Source organism: Ambystoma mexicanum, chromosome 5q (genome assembly GCF_040938575.1).
Source record: "Ambystoma mexicanum isolate Mex_15411 chromosome 5q, UKY_AmexF1_1, whole genome shotgun sequence".
In the NCBI taxonomy this organism is placed as follows: domain Eukaryota; kingdom Metazoa; phylum Chordata; class Amphibia; order Caudata; family Ambystomatidae; genus Ambystoma; species Ambystoma mexicanum.
In genome coordinates, this window is record NC_090933.1 from 1,331,735,042 (window position 1) to 1,331,755,049 (window position 20,008).

General features: G+C 50.6%; 1 pseudogene; it reads right to left on the reverse strand.

The window, feature by feature from the left end:
- LOC138498080 (zinc finger protein 850-like) overlaps positions 1-20,008 on the reverse strand; it is a 352,348-nt pseudogene that overhangs the window by 140,273 nt on the left and 192,067 nt on the right.

A 20,008-nucleotide genomic window follows, 5' to 3' on the forward strand; every position in this document is an offset into this window, starting at 1 on the left:
CCACAATTGCAACACTTTGGTGTGCATACAGAGATACAATCTTTAATATCATGGGGACCACCACACTTACCACACCTTCTCTCCTTCCTACAAGATTGCACCACGTGACCATACTCCCGACACTTATGGCACCTAAGGGGGGCTGGGACATAAGGCTTCACCCGAAACCGCTGAAAACCCAAAAACACATGCACACAAAGAGGTACACAATAAATGACTCCCTTACACACTGCACCGCCCTGACACAGAAACAGGATGTTTCCCAAGACATCCCAAATCCAATGCCTTGTTCCTGGTCAGCTCACCCACACCCTTAACCAACAAACGCCCCCCCAATGATTACCTGGACAGACTGCACAACGCCAATCGCTTTCCAGACCCACTCTGACACCACAAAAGGGCCAACTCCATTGAGATCCTGATTGGGCTTCGCCGACTTTATGACCACCTGCCACCCCAACTCTGCCTCCATGGATTCAACCACAGCCTCACACCCGCCCACACACTGCCCTCCACCCTCCGATCCACAGAGGATGGGGGGGGGGGGTCTACTACAAAGCAGAACTTCCCTGACATCCTCATGCGACCCCCCCCCCTTTCTCCTCCCAATATCAACACCGGCTCCCACCAAACCCTACCCTAGAGACTGCCAACCACCACCCGCAGCCAATTTCCCTTTCCCACCATCACCCTTGACACTTTCCTTCCCACTTGGGCTCCCCCCTCCAGTCTTAACAGACACCTTGTCAGATACACCACCACCAACCCCTGCAGAGCCCAGGGGGTACCCTTACTACCCAATGCATCACCCCTCCCAGGCGCAGCAGCCCCTGCAGACCCCAGGGTACCCTTGCCTTCCAATGCATCACCCTCCTAGGAGCAGCAACCCTTGCAGACCCCAGGGTACCCTTGCCTTCCAATGCATCACCTTCCCAGGCACAGCAACCCCTGCAGACCCCAGGGTAATCTTGCCTCCCAGACCCCAGGGTACCCTTACTACCCAATGCATCACCCCTCCCAGGCGCAGCAGCCCCTGCAGACCCCAGTGTACCCTTACTACCCAATGTGTCACCAATCCCAGGTGCAACAGCCCCTTGCATACCCCAGGGTATCCTTACTACCCAATGCATCACCCCTCCCAGGCGCAGCAACCCCTGCAGAGCCCAGGGTACCCTTTCCCCCACAATGCATCACCCCTCGCAGGCACAGCAACCCCTGCAGAACCCAGGGTACCCTTACTACCCAATGAATCACCCCTCCCAGGCGCAGCAACCCCTGCAGACCCCAGGGTACCCTTACTACCCAATGCATCATCCCTCCCAGGCACAGCAACCCCTGCAGAGCCCAGGGTACACTGGCCTCCTAATGCATCGCACCTCCCAGGCGCAGCAACCCCTGCAGACCCCAGGGTACCCTTACTACCCAATGAATCACCCCTCCCAGGCGCAGCAACCCCTGCAGACCCCAGGGTACCCTTACTACCCAATGCATCATCCCTCCCAGGCGCAGCAACCCCTGCAGAGCCCAGGGTACCCTTACTACCCAATGCATCGCACCTCCCAGGCGCAGCAACCCCTGCAGAGCCCAGGGTACACTGGCCTCCCAATGCATCACCCTCCCAGGCGCAGCAACCCCTGCAGACCCCAGGGTACCCTTGCCTCCCAATGCATCACCCCTCCCAGGTGCAGGCCTTAGGCCATCTTGCACCCTCACTCCGCAGCCACCTTCTCCAGAGTATTCCCCTGCTCACTCATATCGGCCCCCCCAACGCGTTGCACCTGCGCCCCGACATACTTCCTCCCGATCTGCACCGCTGCAGGAGCCGCTCCCGGTGCTGAGAGTCTCAGTAGCTAGTTCTGCCCCCGGCAATGCATCAACGTCAGCATCAGCTGCCTGCTTCGCGCGGCTCCTGTCCCGGCGCCTGTATGATGACGTGCAAACGCGCGCTCCGCCCCTGCTGCCGGCAACATGAACTTGGCACCACGCCCCTAGCCGGATCCACCCTCTGCCCCGGAAGCGCTTCATTCATTGGTCCTGGAAAAGCACGATGATGTGGAGGTCACGTGAAGAAGAGCAGGAAGGCCATTGCTAAGGTCCCTTTCTCTAATGGGAACCAGCCACGACCGTAGGAAGTCACGTGGAGAATAGTGGGCGGGCCGTTGCTATGGACCGTTTCTCGGATGGGAACTATCCACTACCGTAAGGGAAGGATGACGGATTAGCCCGAAAAGTAAGGGAACATCGTACTGTTTAGTACCTGCTTTGACCGATGTAATTATTTCACATTTGAAAACATAGTATTTGTGTTCCCAGGAAATCGAACTGGACCCCATCCACCGCTCGGGACCTCGCACTAAAGATCTGCATCGGCAAAGCCGAGCCGCAAACCCGAAGAACAGACATGCGCAGTGCTGACAAACTGATCCTCAGAGCATGCGCAGTGCTACGAGACAGCTTCACAGAGCATGCGCAGTAATCGCGTGATGCGCTTGGCATGCGTACATTTTAGAACAAACTGCGCATGCTCAAGAATCGGAGTCTTATGCAGGGGTGTAAATAAGTCGAGCGCTGAGACAGCAATAACACGCTCTGAGAGAGAATCGCCTAAGTAGGCACAGGAAAAGGACAATGAGACGTGCATGCGGACATTTCCGAACGTGTTCCGTGATCTGCGTCCTGCACAGAGGTGTTAAACATGCAGAGCTCTGAGACACTATTCACTAGCGCATGCGCAGAAAAAAAGATAAGGGCGAGAAACCTGCAACTGCACCGACATTACAAGGTAGTCATGTGTCAGCTATTCAGCCAGTTCCTTCATATTCCAGTGAATGCATCAAGCACTATTGCTCCTGTGTTGCCCCTGCTGGGCCTTTCAGGTCATGTTACAGCCTCCAGCACTATACTTGCTAATTAATGCCAGAGCCTCTTGCTAGTTAATCCCAGAGCCTCTCGCTAGTTAATGACAGAGCCTCTTGCTAATTAATGCCAGAGCCTGTTCTCATTATAATTGCTTGTACCACTTCTATTGCTCCAAATGCGCAGATATTGTAAAACTGCAACTGTTTGTCTGTAACACTTTGCATCATGTTGTCTTGCAATTAGTATCTTCACATTGCTGTGCACACGTGCTAATGACCAGCTCATCCTTCAACCACATGCTCATCAATCACACCCACCCTCTTGCAGCCCAGGGCTCAACGTACCAATGCATACCTCCAGATCTCTGATGTCCCTTCAACACTCACACCTCACTTATCTTCTTATACCCTTAAACACCCAACTCCACTCTCCCATAATCACCCATTCAACTCACCCACCACTTTTCCCAGACTACAAACATACAAACATATCCACAGACCACAAAACATAGTTCTGCTGCTCAACATATTTCAGATCCGTTAGGAATGTTCTGCACACTAAATGGTTTCCAACATGTGGCTCTCTATTCTATTGTTGACTTTTCTGCTAAACAAAGCCTGGGTATGTTCACCCATTGTTAAATGCTTGTGTACCTAAGTGTGCTGTTGTGCTGGACACGCTGCTGGATTAGCTCTCTCTTGCCTGCTTTGGACCTGGCTCCACGCTGCATGCCTAACAGGAAGACTCCCAGGCTGCCGAAACATGATCTATAAATAGCAGCATATGTACTTTGTTGCACTCAATGCCACCTGCTGCTCTGCCCACCCACTCCCAGAAACCCTACTTAAACTCTGTGCACGCGCACCCATGCGCGCACAGCCACAGTGTCCCTAAGTGTGCTGTTGTACTGTTTGGGTGTGCGGGGTTCACAGGCTTTGTGATAATTTTCTTTTTTGTCCATGCTCTGATAAACACTGTAGGTTTTTAATTTTTGAGTGATAGTTCGTCTAGGCAATCACGCTCGAGGACTTAAACTCAGCCCTTTTTTTGTGACATTCCTTCTGAAAACGGAAAGGTCAAGGTTCTTTTTCTCTCTATTAGTCACGCTGTTCACTGGCTGCGAAATTCAAAGCACTACTTGCAGCCGAGCTTAGTTCTAACACTTCTACATGACATCCTGCGCTTCCTGTATTTATTTGAACGTGCTGCACATTTGTTTTTCTCTGTTTTTGAGTGGGAAATGTGCATTGCTTATGCATAATCTGTACAACTTCTTTTCAGTGCAATTGACACTGCTTTCACGTTTGGGGGCGTACGGCTTTGGTTTTTCCATCCTGCTCTTTACTGAATGTGCCTCGTTCTTCACCATTCTCCACTCAGCACATATGTTGCAGAGGGAATTGCCGTGTTAAACCTATTAGGTTTTTGATGCTTCTAATGAAACTCATGTATGCATCTATGCCTGTGAATGGTGTGTCATTTAAGACTGGCAACATTCAACCTGTGGCTTACTCACGTAACATCTTATAGGCAGTACGTGTGCATTTTGTCAACCGATTGCCTCACTACAGGCTCTGAAATTGGCGCTACATAGTGAACTTTTTTTTAGTGAACCTATTAGGTTTTTGATGCTTCTAATGAAACTCATGTATGCATTTATACTAGTAAACGGTGTGTCATTTAAGTCTGGTAACATTTAACCTGTGGCTTACTCACGCAACACCTTTATAGGGCCTCATCACAAGTTGGGCGGTAACGCCGGCGCTATTACCGCCGGCGCCATTAGCCCTACCGCCAAACCCTCTGGCGCTTTTAGCCCCGGATCACGGGTTTGGCGGAGCGGTTAGTGCCCATTCCCCATTGGGCCCATTAGGGAATTCCTCATTCCCCATTGGGCCCAATGGGGAAAATTTGTGCTATTCCTGCCGGTGGATTTCCCGCCATGGTAATAGCACCGAAAATCGCCAAATTCGCCCCGGATTTCCCCCCAGCTCAGATTTGTGGGGAAATCCGCCAAGGCCATCATCTGGCGTACCCTTAAATGCGGCGGTAATAGCGCTACTGCCACATTTAAGGGTTACCGCCAGACTCGTGATGAGGCCCATAGTCAGTACGTGTGCAGTTTGTCAACCGATTGCCTCACTACAGGCTCTGAAATTGCCACTACATCGTGAACTTTTTTTAGTGAACCTATTAAGTCATTTCTTCATTTTTAAAGGATTACCAATTAGTGTGACCAGATCAGATTCAGCTTTTACCAAGATATCAGATGTTTCTTTTTGTTAAGTGGGCAAGAGATTTAGATGTATTATGTTCCATGTGTGCTTTAATACCCTCATATAATGCATCTTTCTGAGCTCTCACAATAAGTCGATAAAGAGAGAGCATTCTCCAGTCTGCCAAAGTTGTCAAAGATTTCAGCAACCTTGTCTGACTTCCTTCTCCACTCTAATGGGGTCTGATAGATGCCCTTCCTCGTCCAAACAGACTCTCACGGTGGTGTCCCTGTGCAACTCAATTGGCATAGACATTAGTCCTTCCGGGGCCCACCAATTCCTCATTTTCATCCAAAGGAGTTCCCTGTTGACATTATGGAACGCCCTTGAGAAGTTCACCCATACACCACATAGCTGACATTCGCCCTTTTCCCTGGTCTCTTCACTAATTAGACTAAGAGCCAGCCCATTCAGCGCCATTGACAGGCCTCACCTAAACCCCGTTTGGAACTTAAAAGAGAATGTTGCCTCCTCCGCCCATTTTTTCAACTCCCTTAGCAAAATGTTCATAAAGAGTTTACTTTCGATGTCAAGGAGGGCGATCGACCGATAACTATCGGGCTCTAAACGATCACCCTCCCTTGAAGAAAGGAATGTTCGTTGCTGTTTACCAAGAGTCAGGGAAGATCTTTTTTGCTAGAATCTCCTCAAAGAGCCTACTAAGTAGTCTGGCCCAAACCTCTATGTTGTTTTTTAGGTTGTTGTTTTTTAAGTCCTTTTGTGCCTGCTGCTTTGGAAGAAGAGGATTAAAGAATTAGCTCTGCTATGTCCTGTTCATCTATGGGCAGATACCATATGGTCTCCTTTACCGGGGCCACAGCAATGTTAACTCGATTTTCAAAGTTTTTAGTGAGATATTCTACCCATTTGCATTCAGGGACTAAATTGCATTGGACACTATTAACATTTTTTTCTGATTGGTTAATAAGTGACCAGACGTTTCTGGTGTTATCTTTACCTAGCGCCTTTGGCATTGTTTCACCATCTTTTTGAAGACGCAGCATCTTCCTGTCACGTGGCCAACCCTTATATTCAGACATCACTCTCTTAACATCCACTCTGAGTAGCTCTGTGCCGAGTTTTGCTTGTTTTAACTTCCTCAACTTCTGTCCAAGTGTTTTTTTGTGTAACCAGGTGTCCTCGTCAAAAGTGTGGCAGTGAACCAAGCGTTTACCTATTCCACCTAAACTAGGTGGGCTAACAGACCAAATAAACTTTATGAACTTGCTAGGCTCACAGTCTTTTAGCTCTTGCACTACAGGAAGGGCCTTAATTTTATTATTTAGTGTACTACCCTCCTGTCTGTACTTTACTAGGTGTGCACTTTTCTTGCTTAGTACCAGATCCGGCCCGTGTCTGTCTACCAGACAATTCCCAATGTCTGCAATTGATAACCTTAACCATGAATGGTCACTCCCTCCCTTTGGATTAATCTTCAAGGAGACACTGCGTGATAATAAACCTTCTGACATGAAGAAATAGGCCAGAGCGGAGGAGGACTTTCCTCGCCTCCAGGTACTTGCCGGGGGGATGTCGCCTGGTACCACTCCATTTAACATTTTCAACCCCCACGAGTCCAAGAATTCCAGCCAGTGAATTCTTTTTTGTCTGATTCCAGCGCTTCTCATTCCCTCCCCTTGTTTTGGAAGATGTAGGCATTGTGCATTCAGGTCTCCAGCCAGAATTATGTATGCCTGCCCAAAGGAGAGTTTAATCTTTTCAAATAGTGTTGACAAAGTACTGAGAAAGGTCTGAAGGCTGAAACAGGCATGGTTTCAATATATGTTTATAACTATCACCTGGATATTGTCTTGCAAGCATCTTAATACAAATTTACATGCTTGGATGCCTTGGATATTATTGAAAATCAGTGCTATTTCCCGGCATGTAGTATCTCTAAATGCCATCAGCAGACCACCTGATGGTCTTCCTTTCACCTTTTGTTGAGCAGGTAGAGTAAAAACCAAGTAGCCCTCAATCGCAATAGGATTTACTAACCAGGTTTCTTGGATAATTATTATTTCTGCATTGCTAAACAGGCGTTCTCTCATAAATTGTGTTACAAAGTTCTTGGGACCCCGCATAGTCCAAGAATTTGTGGCAGTAACATAAGCGCATTGTGTTGGTTATCTTGCTGGCTGTCCTTCCCTACCCCAGAGGTGTCCGTCTTTCTCAAATTTATCTTAGGATCAGATAGAGAACTGCTTGTGTGACACTGATTTCTCCAATAGTCATTAGGCATCTCTAGTAGGACTGAGGAAGAAACGATGAGGTTATGTCCCTCCAGTTCTTCTTTTGCATTCAATATAGCTAACTGAGCCTTTCTTGATTTAAGGCCCACTTCTACTGAGTCAGGATCACTTCTATCTGGGAATTTCACAAATTCCACCACCCCAGTTCCCAGAAGATATAGGTTTGGCACACTCTTGAAGAATGATAAGATCGCAACTCTACACAGATAGCTGTGATATGGGTTCTTCCCCGCTAATCTAAGCCAAACTCTCCGTATTGCAAATGCAGAGGCTCTTGCCTCAATAGACTCAGTGGGTACCATGTGTTTTTTCAAAGTTACGTTTGGCTTAGATGTTTCCGGTACTGGTGACACTAATGTTGTCAATTTCCCAGAGCCATTTACGTTCTCCTGGAGAGCCATGGCCTTTCCCTGTCCAGAAGTGCTTCCTGTAAACATTAAGGTTTTAGGTTGGTCCGGATTCTGATGTTTCAAGAAAATAGGGGCTATTTTCAAGCTTGAGATGTCTCCTGCAGCGCTGGTTGTTATTGGTAACACAGGGCTCTTTTTGTTCTTTAGAAACATCGGGCCAAGGCTGGCCCGATGGATTGTGGGGCGGATCGCTGCTTCCTCCCCCTCCTGCTACTAGTCTCCCATTCAACCCTTTAGGTTCCATGTTGACTGCTGCTACTGACCAGGCAAGATTTGATGCAAGGCTTTCATGAGGGTCCGTTTGCAGCCCCACGCTCACACTGACAATCTCAAGCACTTGTGAATTGTGCCCCCTCTTGCGTCCTTCCCAGGCTTTTGCTTCTTACTCAGATCGCCCACTTGATTGCATATTGGTGTGATGTCTATTGGGCGCCCCCGAGTTTCTTCTCCTGTGCCCCCTCTTCCTTCCTCCAATGTTTTGCCCTCATGGGGTAGACCTAGAGAGTATTTAGGGGAGGAACTCAAATCTGTCCTTTTTGTTTTTGCGTTTTTTTTTTTCCCTACGAGGATTCGGAAAGACCATTGAATAGTTCTGTCTTGCCGCTCTTTTCTTGGCGTTCCTCCTACCTCTAGAGTGCTGTTGGCCCTCCTCTATCCACTTTTGAGGAGAGGCTTCATTCTCTCGTGCAAGTACTTCTATGATAGTTTGGGGAGGGTAACTTCCCCTCTCCAACTCTCCCTTAACCACTAGCGCCAGTCTTCTAAACTCCTCCATAGTAGACTCAGAGAGGGGGTATCATCAAAGGGATTTGGTGGCTCTTCATACCCTTCGGCCTCACCATCTCTCATTACTTTACGGTTTGAAGCATTTAACTGAGACAGAAAATCCCAAACTAATGCATAAAGGGCTTCTTCTCCCTTTTCCTTTTCCCTCAGAAACACTTGAATAGGGGAGAGGTACAGCCCTTGTTTAGGTATATCCAGCCTTGAGTCTTTGAGGATCGGAATCACTATTGTATTGATTGTGTTAGTTATTCCGACTATTGAAGATTTAAAGTTCGCTATTTCTCTAGTTAGTTCGAGCAGAAGCCCTGCTTGAGATTGCACCTCCGTTTTCAAATGCTCAAACAGTAACCAGGGAGTTCAGGACAAAATTCAATGCTGGCAAAGTGGCTGCGCTTGATTGTTGAGCGTCCAACTGCTCTGGTGCTATTGCCGGGTTCTTCTGCCCGTTACCTAGAGCCACCTGTTTGATCAGTTCTTTGTTGTCCCTGTCTATAGGGACTCTCCTCTTGCAGGGTGCTGGAGTCTAGGTTTTCTCTTGTCCCTTGGGCAGTAGTCTCATCCAAACATTCCCTTAATTGTTCTTGGGCTAGTGCTTCTTGAGTGGTAGGAAGCTCTCTGTTAGCGTGTTGATTCTCATCTCCCTCTAGATCCTTTAGGCTCCTAGTTCTTTTTTTATCACTTTACAAACATTTGAAATACAATGGCCATTTTGAAAAGAAAATGTAGCACGATAACAAAATCAATGATCAAAGCTGATTAGAGGAAAGAGACAGAGTTTTTAATTGGGAATGAAAAAAACTGATAGCTAGAGGGTGCACGGATAGAATGTGGAAGAGTGCTCCAATGCTTAGGTGCAAGAAGAGGAAAAGAACAGAGCCGAGAAGCACAGGGCGGCTGAAGAACGCCAAGAAGGACAATGAGAAGAAAGAAATCAGCTGCCATTTTAATCAAAGCTCCCAAGATAGCAACACATTATCAAAAATAATCTGGATTTTGCCTGCTTGGAACGAGTAGGTTTACCTATCTTTGCTGCTCACTTTCACATGTAATTGACTACATCATGATTTACAGTGAGGCGAGTGCGGGTATGGGTAAGAGAGATTATTCCTGAAAAGAAAATATATCAGTTCTAAAATATCCACGTTCTTCCCCAGCAGGTGGTACCATAACATCAAGGGCAAGATACTCTGGCCTAAAACCAAGACTCTTAATGCTATATTTCACATAAAGGCTTTGTCACCTCAGTGATTGAGGCATTAATGGATATGGTCCATCCCGCACTTCTCCTGCCAGGATGGTCCTACATCAGGACTTTAGATCCCTCACATAGCACGTCATGCAGAGCTCGTTACGTGTTATGACTGAATCATGCTGCTGTTAGCAACAGTATCTTCAGGGTGTGAGCCGTGAGGACTTGAAGACTTGGACATCTTGGAGCGTCCCTCCCAGGGCAACGTGTGGGAGAGTGCTTCAAAGTGGGTCTTCATCAGGAAAGCACATGGGACTCTAGCCAATAAGGGGTTCTAACACCTAACAATGTTACACAACTTAGTGGTACTCATTCAGTTAATCTTGTGTGGATGAAGTGCTGGGTGGACCTGCAGGGATTCAAACCAGTGACTAAGAGGTCACATGCATGAATCCTTCTAGAGAATGCACTAGTCCACTGGGCTACAGACCTGGACCCTAAACCTGGATCTGGACGTCACTTCCAGGAAGAGGCACGAAGGAGGAATGGAGACAAGACAGGAGAGAAGGAGACATGAAGGGTCCAGGAACGCAGGGAGGGAGACAGATTATCTCAGAAGCATAACAACCTGTGTAGAGAAACAAACTACAGCAGTTATTTACCTTTTGGTGCCTGTGCTTCTTACGCTTTGCAGAGTAGGATGACACAATAATGTGTTTAGATCTAGAAATGGAAGATATTATGTTATTAAATACTACAAACACAAGACATCATATAACGCCATATAATGGAAACATCCAAAGAGGAGCTGCCGGTCCACTCTCCCCGCCCAGTAATGCATCCTCCATCACATACACAGAGGTCAGGATTAACTGGAAGCTTATGAAGTACAAGCAAAAAAGATGATCACTTTCGGACCAAATGAGGAGTGAATAGTCTCTGGTCACTCGCCTACAGCAAATGATTCCCCTAAAAGAAATATTTCATATTTAAAAACGTAGCATTTGAGGTCCCAGGGAGACAAAAATGAGCCCCTCCACCCAGGCGCAGCTTCTAGTCCATGTGGTGCCCAGGCCGAAACACTACAATGCGCGTGCTCCTCCCCCCGCGCGCGGGATGAGCGCCCCTCCCATACTACACTCAACGGTTAAGTAACTCCTACCCAATGTCAATAAATCACTGCTATACGAATGAAACAGGTTTATTACATCGTGATTCAAGAACTTCGCCAAAACGCTAAATGCTAGTGTGGGGCCGTTTTTTTAAGTGCGCCACTTTATTTATTTATTTTGCTTTTTTTTTGTTAAGCGCTCACACAGCCCGCGGGCATTGAGGCGCTGTTACAGGAACTGTTTGTTAGTTGCGTAATTGTTTTTTTTTGTCTTCGTTGCGTATTTATAACGTGCTTAAATACCCAGAGGTTTCTAAGCGCGACCCGGGGATCAAACCTGTGTTGCTTCGTGTCGTCTTGCTTCCAAGGCAAACACGTTGCTGCTGAGCTATCCTCCCAGGACTTTGCTGAGTTACTTCACTATGCAACTAGTAGTTTGATCATTGTTGCTGAATAAATATCCTTTAAATCACACAATTTGCAAAAAACGTAATGGAAATCGTGCGAGCCATTTGCAACTATGGGCCACGTTTTCACTGGTGCCTGAGAAAATGTTATGCTCCAGTCCGACCCTGGTGGCTGTCAAAAGTGAGCCACAGAGGTTGTATTCCCAGGGCAGGCGCGGGTGATGGGGAGCACCAGGTGCAAAAAAGTAATCATAGAAAAAGGATCGGGGCAGGAGAGGCCGGGGCAGTAGCCTGGCCGGGCACAGGCACCATTCAGCCCTCCCGGGGAACTCCCAGGTGGGTGCTGCAAATGCCCATCTCAGCCCCCTTTCCAGACACCCCCTGCATAGCACCCATAGATGCACACTGCAGAGCCCCCATACAGATGCCCACGGCACAGCACCCGTACGGATGCCCACTGGAAAGCCCCATGTAGAGCTGTCCACTGCGTATCCCTCTTGCAGATGCCCACAGCACAGTCCTCTGCAAGGCGCCCACGGCACAGCACCCGTACAGATGCACACTGCATAGCCCCTATACAGATGTCTGTACAGATGCCCACTGCATATTGCCTCCTTGCAGACACCCACAGCACACTCCCATGTAGAGCTGCACTCCATAACCCCCTTTGCAGTCATTCACTGCACAGCCCCCGTAAAGATGCCCCCTGCACAGCCCCCTGCACAGTCCACTGTACTGGTGCCCACTGCATATCCCCCCTTGCAGATGCCAACAGAACAGACCCCTGTACACATGCACAGACCCCTGTATAGATGCCCACAGCAGTCCCCCTGTACAGATGCCCACAGCATATCCACCTGTGTGAATGCTCATCTCACAGCACCAGTGCTGGAGTGGTCTACGGGGATCTCCTGCGATTTCCCGTTGGGCCTCTGTACCATGGGCACTTTTGAGTGGGATGAAGTCAAGTTACAAAACCTCCAATATATGTTAACATGGGGCCACTTGGAAACACATTTCCAGGGCCACTTTTGGTTCCAGTGCCCTGCACTGGTGCTCAATACACCCCCACTCCGTGCAGATGCCCATTACACCGCCGCCCCGTGCAGATGCCCACTACACCCCCAACCCGTGCAGATGCCCACTGCATGGCCGTTGTGTAGATGCCCACTACACCCCCACCCCGTGCACATGGCCACTACACCCCCAACCCGTGCAAATGGCCACTACACCCCCACCCCGTGCAGATGCCCATTACAACCCCACCCTGTGCAGATGCCCACTACACGGCCCTTGTGTAGATGCCCACTACACCCCCACCCCGTGCAGATGCCCATTACAACCCCACCCTGTGCAGATGCCATTACACCTCCACCTCTTGCAGATGCCATTACACCTCCACCTCTTGCAGATGCCATTACACCTCCACCCCGTGCAGAAGGCCCATTACACCCCTATCCCGTGCAGATGCCCACTACATGGCCCTTGTGCAGATGCCAACTCCGCGGCCCTTTTCTAGATGCCCGCTACACCCCCACCCCATGCAGATGGCCACTACACCCCCACCCCGCGCAGATGGCCACTACACCCCCACCCCGCGCAGATGGCCACTACACCACCACCCCGTGCAGATGCCCATTACACTCCCGCCCCTTGCAGAAGGTCCATTACACCCCCACCCCATGCAGATGCCCACTACACGGCCCTTGTGTAGATGCCCATTACACCCCCACCCCGTGCAGATGCCCACTACATGTCCCTTGTGTAGATGCCCATTACACCCCCACCCCGTGCAGATGCCCACTACATGTCCCTTGTGTAGATGCCCATTACACCCCCACCCCGTGCAGATGCCCATTACACCCCCACCCCGTGCAGATGCCCACTGCACAGCCCTTGTGCAGATGCCCATTACACCCGCACCCCATGCAGATGCCCACTGCACAGCCCTTGTGTAGATGCCCATTACACCCCCAGCCCATGCAGATGCCCACTACACGGTCCTTTTGTAGATGCCCATTACACCCCCACCCCATGCAGATGCCCACTACACGGTCCTTGTGTAGATGCCCATTACACCCCCACCCCGTGCAGATGCCCACTGCGCGGCCCTTGTGCAGATGCCCATTACACCCGCACCCCATGCAGATGCCCACTGCACAGCCCTTGTGTAGATGCCCATTACACCCCCACCCCGTGCAGATGCCCACTGCGCGGCCCTTGTGCAGATGCCCATTACACCCGCACCCCATGCAGATGCCCACTGCACAGCCCTTGTGTAGATGCCCATTACACCCCCACCCACTGCAGATGCCCATTACACCCCCACTCCGTGCAGATGCCCATTACACCCCACTCCGTGCAGATGCCCATTACAGCCCCACCCCATGCAGATGCCCACTACACCCCCACCCCATGCAGGAGGCCTTTCTAACACCCAGTGAGTGGGATATGATGTTTGCATCGGGGAGCGGGAGGGGAACCCGCAGTTACCGCGAGCGATCGGAGCGTTGCTAGAGAATGGCCCGCTATTAATTGTATCTGCATTATGTATAACGCTGCGATGCAAACGTGGCGCTTAGAGGCGCTGTAGAACCGTAATGGGGCCCCGCCCAGGCTGCAGGTGCAATTCCGTAGCGTCTGTAAGAGGCAGCACCTCAGGGTAATGTGAGCTCCGATAACTCTTGGAATGACTGCAGATTGCCGGTGCGGCAGGGCGCAACCCAAAGAACAGACATAAGTCACTGCCGACCAGAGCATGTGCAGTAAGGCATGCATGCACCATAGAACACACTACGCATGCCCAGTATTCGTTTCGTATGCCACGGAACACATTGCGCCTACCCATTACCTCCACGTCCACTCTTCCTCGTCCCAGTACTTACTTCATGAGGCACCTGCCTCCGACACAGGACCTTCTTCTATTTATTTAAATCTCTATAACTCCTCCCCCACATCCATGTCACTCAGTTTAATTTTTCCTGCCTCTGGCAGGTTGGACTTTTTCTTCCCGGTGCGGGGCACCAGGGAGCACCGATTGCTGGCCCCCTGGGGGGGCTGTGTGGCGGGGCCCTCAGCTCCCTCAGGTGCGGCGCTGCTCCTGGGCCCCCTGCGGGGCTTGGGGTCACAGTTGAGCTGGATTGCCTCGCTCGGTTCTTTGCTGGGCTCCGGACCGCAGCGTGAGCATTGTGTCCCGGGTCCTGCACGGCCCCGGGAAGGTAAGGAGAGGGGAGGACTGGGCTTGATGTTTTTCCCCTCTCCTCCTGTTTTGGCCGTCTTGATTCGACTTGGCAGTATGGGCTAGCCTTCCCTTTTGTTGTGAGGCCTCTCTGCTTCTTGTCGTGGGGTGACAGTGGCAGAGAGTCTTTGGGAGTGCGGGGGCTCTGTTCTGTCGCAGGCATGTCACATGCCGTTTTCCTCGTGCTTTGTGTGCACATCTTTATTGGAAATGATGGCAAGCACTTGGCAGTATGGGCTAAGCCTTCCCTTTTGTTGTGAGGCCTCTCTACTTCTTGTCGTGGGCTGACTGTGACAGAGTATTTGAAAGTGTGGGGGCTCTGTTCTGTCGCAGGCATGTCACATACCACCCGCTCCTCAGAGACACACGGCCCAGGATGCACAGGATGTTAGCTGCATTATCTGGGGGAAGGTAAGGAGAGGGGAGGACTGTGCTTGATGTTTTCCCCTCTCTTGCTGGTATGGCCATCTTGACTCCTTCGAAAGGCCGTTACCTCGTGCTCTGTGTACACATCTTTATTGGAAATGATGGCAAGCACTTGGCAGTATTGGCTAGCCTTCCCTTTTTGTTGTGAGGATTCTCTGCTTCTTGTCGTGGGGTGTCTGTGACAGAGTATTTGAAAGTGTGGGGGCTCTGTACTGTCATAGGCATGTCACATACCACCCGCTCCTCAGACACACGCAGCCCAGGATGCACCAGATGTTGGCTGCATTCCTTGCGTGCTGCCTGTGAATACGGCGCAGATTTGGACACGTCTGCAAGCGGCCGGAAGGGTACCGGCCTGGCATAGTCTACACTTCGGGTTCGAGTATCAGCGGTGCTGACTCGGTCCTTCAATCTTCCTAGACCGACGCATTGGAACGATCTAGAGCATGGGGCTACCAGCTACTGGATACAGGGCTCAAGCCACCTCTCAGTCATGTGGCGTGTTAGTGGTGTGTTTGGGTCTGTGCTAGCTATGGACGCAGACTCCTTGTCCTGTCCTCTTCCTCTAAACTGCGTGAGGGAAAGTCGAAGGAGTTGATTTGCTTTTCCCTTGTCCGGCATGGGATTATGGAAAATGCATCATGGAAGTAACGGCCATGCATGGGGTTCCCAGTGTCTCTTCTTTTAGGGCCTAGGTCCTCCGGTGCCGACGTGTTGCTTTCACGCCTCCTCTCAGACTTGTGGGAAGTGATAGGGCACATGGTGGCACATGTCTGTGCTTAGAGGGGTTCTCTGAGCCCCTGGTGCCGGTGGAGGGGGATGTCACTTCAGTGGTTTTTCCAGTATAGGCATACCTCAGGTAGGGGGTTGTTTTTGAGGTCGGCTATCCGGGATGGATTGCTTTGCCCCGCTTTGTGACAGTACTCTGCCCTTTTCACGCCAGCCTGGTGGCTCCTCTGTCAGCTGAGGGGGCCATAGTCTGCTGGACTTCTGGGCTGTCCAGTATCTTCCTTTTGATAGGTCAGATCTTTTTTGTGGGCTGACAAGCATGCTGTTATATTGTGGCGCAGGCCTGTTTCAACGTCCTGTGATTTCCCTCTGGTGCAAGTGCAGTGACTGGCGGTTTTCCCTGGCTCCTCGTCTCTATCTTCTCAGAGGTGTATGGTTAAGCTTCCTGGGTAATGGGCTCCTTCTGGATGGGGTATCAGTTGCCGTTCCTGTCTCCTCCTGTCCAGGTTTGCATGGTTAGGACTTTGGTACCCAGCTCACGGTCCAAGTAGTTGGCCATGGGATCCGTTCTCTCCGAACGGTTGTTGTGGGTTACCGTCTTGCCCGTTCCTCTCCCTGTTCAGGGTCAAGTTTTCTACTTGCGGGTGTTCCTGGTCCCTATGCCTTCTAGGATGTGTCACCTGCTTATGGGTCTCAAGACCCTGCACTGCTTGTCCGGACGTCTGGGGAGAGCGTACTCTGGATGTTGTGCAGGGGGGGCGCTTGCTGGCTGTTCTGGGCTGGGTTCTCAGAAGGCAGTATATCTCGGCTCGCCTGTTGCTGAAGTTACGGGGCACGTGGCGTCTTGCATGTTTTCCAGTTCCTTGAGCCCGTCTTCGGTTACGTCTCCTGGTGTCTTATACTCTCTCCCACTGGCTCCCGACATCTCAGCTTTCGTAGTTTTGTTTTCAGTGTCCCCAGCGCTGCGAGTGTCCCTGCTATGGTGGTGGGGGGTTTCAGGTCTACAGGCTGAGGTGTGCATGGTCCTTCCTCCTGTGGCCTCTCCTACTACCAACACCAGCAGAAAGGGTCTACATTGGGGGTCCTCTCAGCTCAAGGGTTGTGAGATCTGGGGAGAGCCGGCGATCATCCAGAGTTGTGCCATTGTCCAAGCTCTGGTGTACTTCGAGGAGTTGCTGGACGGTCGGCGGTTTTTGGTCCGATCGGACAATACGACGGCCTTGGCATATGTTAACTGCAAAAGGGCTTCCGGCCACTCCTTGAATGCTCTTGCAGCGCTGATAGGCACCTGGGAGGACTCTCATCTGGTGTCTCTGGTGGCCTCACGTATCAGAAGGGTGGACAATGTTCAAGCGGATCTTCTCAGACGCCGGTTTTCACTCCTTTGCGGAACTGGTCCTGTTGGCCCAGGTCTTTGTGGTGACCTGTGTCAGATTAGGGTCCCTGGTTCTAGACCTGTTTGCATCCCCGGCCTCAGCAGAAGTTCCCCTCTTCTGCTCTAGGTTTCGGGCTGTGGGGATTGGGGGATGGACGCCCTCTCTGTACAGTGGCCTTGGGGTTTTCCTTTATGCTTTTCCGCCTATTCCCCTTCTGCCCCGGGTGGTTTGGCGCATCAGAGTGTCCAGGGTGACTGTGTTGTTGTTAGCTCCATTCTGGTCCCGCCGGAGTTGGCTCCCCTCTCTGTTGGAGCTTCGGTCCTAGGAACCTTGGCTGGTTCTGAGGTGGCCGTGTCCCCTTCAAGGGGATCTGCGGTTGGAATTCCACCAGATGCAATGGGCGGTGTGGCTATTGCTCAGTCTAGGTTGATATCTCAGGGGTTCTCAGATCCTGTACTTGGGTCCAAATGGATGCTCTTAGACCCTCCACTCTGAAGGTGTTAGGCAGACACTGGGGCCATTTCCGAGACTGGTATGGGCGGTCTGGGATCCCTCCCCTGCGTTCTGGCCTCTGCTATCCTTCGGTTCCTCCAGGAGGGGTTTTGACAGGGGCCTGGCAGTTTTTCCAGGCTTCGCTCTCAGTGGGCCTCCATGAAATTACTTTTGGGGGACTCTGACAGTCACTTGGATGGGGAGGTGTTGGTGGGGAAATTGATCCAGGGTTTTTCTTCTTCCCGTCCTTGTGCTGATAAAGGGCTTTCCTCTTGGGATCTCCCTCTTGTATTACGGTTCCTTCACGGGCCTCCTTTTGAGCCAATTTCCGAGATTGATATCAAACTTCTTACACTGAAATCTGCTTTTCTTATTACCCTCACTTCTGCCCATAGGCTTGGGGAGATTGGGGCTCTCTTTTGTCACGCTCCTTTCCTGAGGGTGCTGCCAGACTCGGTGGTGCCGGGGTGTAGTCCGATGTTTCTCCCTTCAGTTGTCTCTCGGTTTTCACACCTCTCAGGGTCTGGTTCTCCCTGACTTCTTTCATGATCCAAGACGCCTGAGGAGGTGGCTCGGCTTAACATTGATGTCCGGCGGGACGCGTTGGAGTATTTGGCTTGGTTTGCTTTTTCCACCAATCTGATAGTCTTCTGATTGCTTGTGGTCCGGCTGGGGCTGGGCATAACGCATCTGTGGTTTCCATTTTCCGGTGGTTCCGGGTTGTGATCTCTAGGGCCTATGTGGCTTCTGGCCTGCCTGTGCCTGCGCACAATCAGGGGCGGTCTGCCAGGGGTTTGGCGTCTTCCTGGGCCGATGCAAGGAGTGTTTTTTCTCTGCAAGAGATTTGTATGGCTGCCGTCTTGGCTGGTCTAGGCATTTTCATCAACCGCTATGGGTTGAGTTTCTCCCACTCGGGGGTTGGTTCCTTCGTGGTTGGAGTTTTGTCTGTGGGGATGTGATTTAAGAGTTATTGTGGGTGTGTTTTGCTGCACTGTTTTTGGCTCTGTGTCTCATTGGGACCTTTTCCCCGTTGCTGCTTTGGTATACCTCATGAAGTAAGTACTGGGACGAGGAAGAGTGGACGTGGAGGTAATGCTCTGATTACTTACCGGTAATCTTCATTACTCCTAGTCCTACTCTTCCTCGTCACAGTACTGACGACCCTTCTCACCCTCCCTCCGGGGAAGGTCCCATGCTCCGGCTTGGTAATATGAAACTGAGTGACATGGATGTGGGGGAGGAGTTATAGAGATTTAAAGAAATAGAAGAAGGTCCTATCTCGGAGGCAGGTGCCTCATGAAGTAAGTACTCTGACGAGGAAGAGTAGGACTAGGAGTAATGAAGATTACCGGTAAGTAATCTGAGCATTATTCGTGGCGTCCGCCAGGTAACACATTGCGCATGTTCAGTACACGTATCTTTCGCCACCGAACACATTGCGCAGGAATACTAATCAGCGGAGCATGCACAGTAAAAGATTGCACAGTATTCATATCTTACACAGAAGCGTTATACACGCAGAGCCCCGAGACACTAATCAACAGCGCATGCACAGGAAAGGACGAGAGGTGTACAGCAAGGCATGTTATATCAATTAGAGCATACGTCTGTTTTAAATTAACATGCCAAGGTTCACAGACAAAACTGCACAGATGAGATCATATGCAGTTTATAGAAAGGAGAAGTACTGGAAATATGATTGGGTAGTGGTTGTGGGGGCGTGTAGGGGGAGGGGCGGTAATTGGTGGGCTGTGATGCGGTAGTCCCTCCTGTATGTTGTTGGTTGTCCCAGTTTTTCGTTTTGGAAATCTGGTCACCCTATGTTGGTGCTGCTTATGTGTTGTTTGTTTGTTGTTACCGTGTGGCAAAGTGCTTCCATCTTGCTGTGCGAGAGGTGGTTGTGTAGGTTTCTGTATGAGTTAGGTATGCAGAATTTGAGCTTTTTTTGGTTATACAGAGGCCCACCGGGAAATCGCAGGAGTTCCCCGTAGGCCACTCCGCCACTGGTGCTGTGAGATGGGCATTCACACAGGGGGATATCCTGTGGGCATCTGTACAGGGATATGTGTTGTGGGCCTCTGTACAAGGGTCTGCGCAGTGGGAGTCTGTTCAGGGGTCTGTGCTGGGGGCATCTGTACAGGGGTCTGTGCTGTGGGCGTCTATACAGGGGTCTGTGCTGTGGGCACCTGTGCAGAGGATTGTGCTCTGGGCATCTGCAAGGGGGGGATATGCAGTGGGCAGCTCTACATGGGACTGTGCTGTGTGTGTCATAAGGCAGCAATATGCAGTGGGCATTTGTAGGGGGGCTGTGCAGTGGGCATCTTTGACTAAGATTCATAGAGTTCAAAAATCTGACGATTGCAATCCTCAAGGCGTTTCTATTAGTAGCAAACAGCTCCTTCCACATTGTCTCCGACCCTTGAAATACTTTCTAAAATATTGAGTTTGTTTGATAAT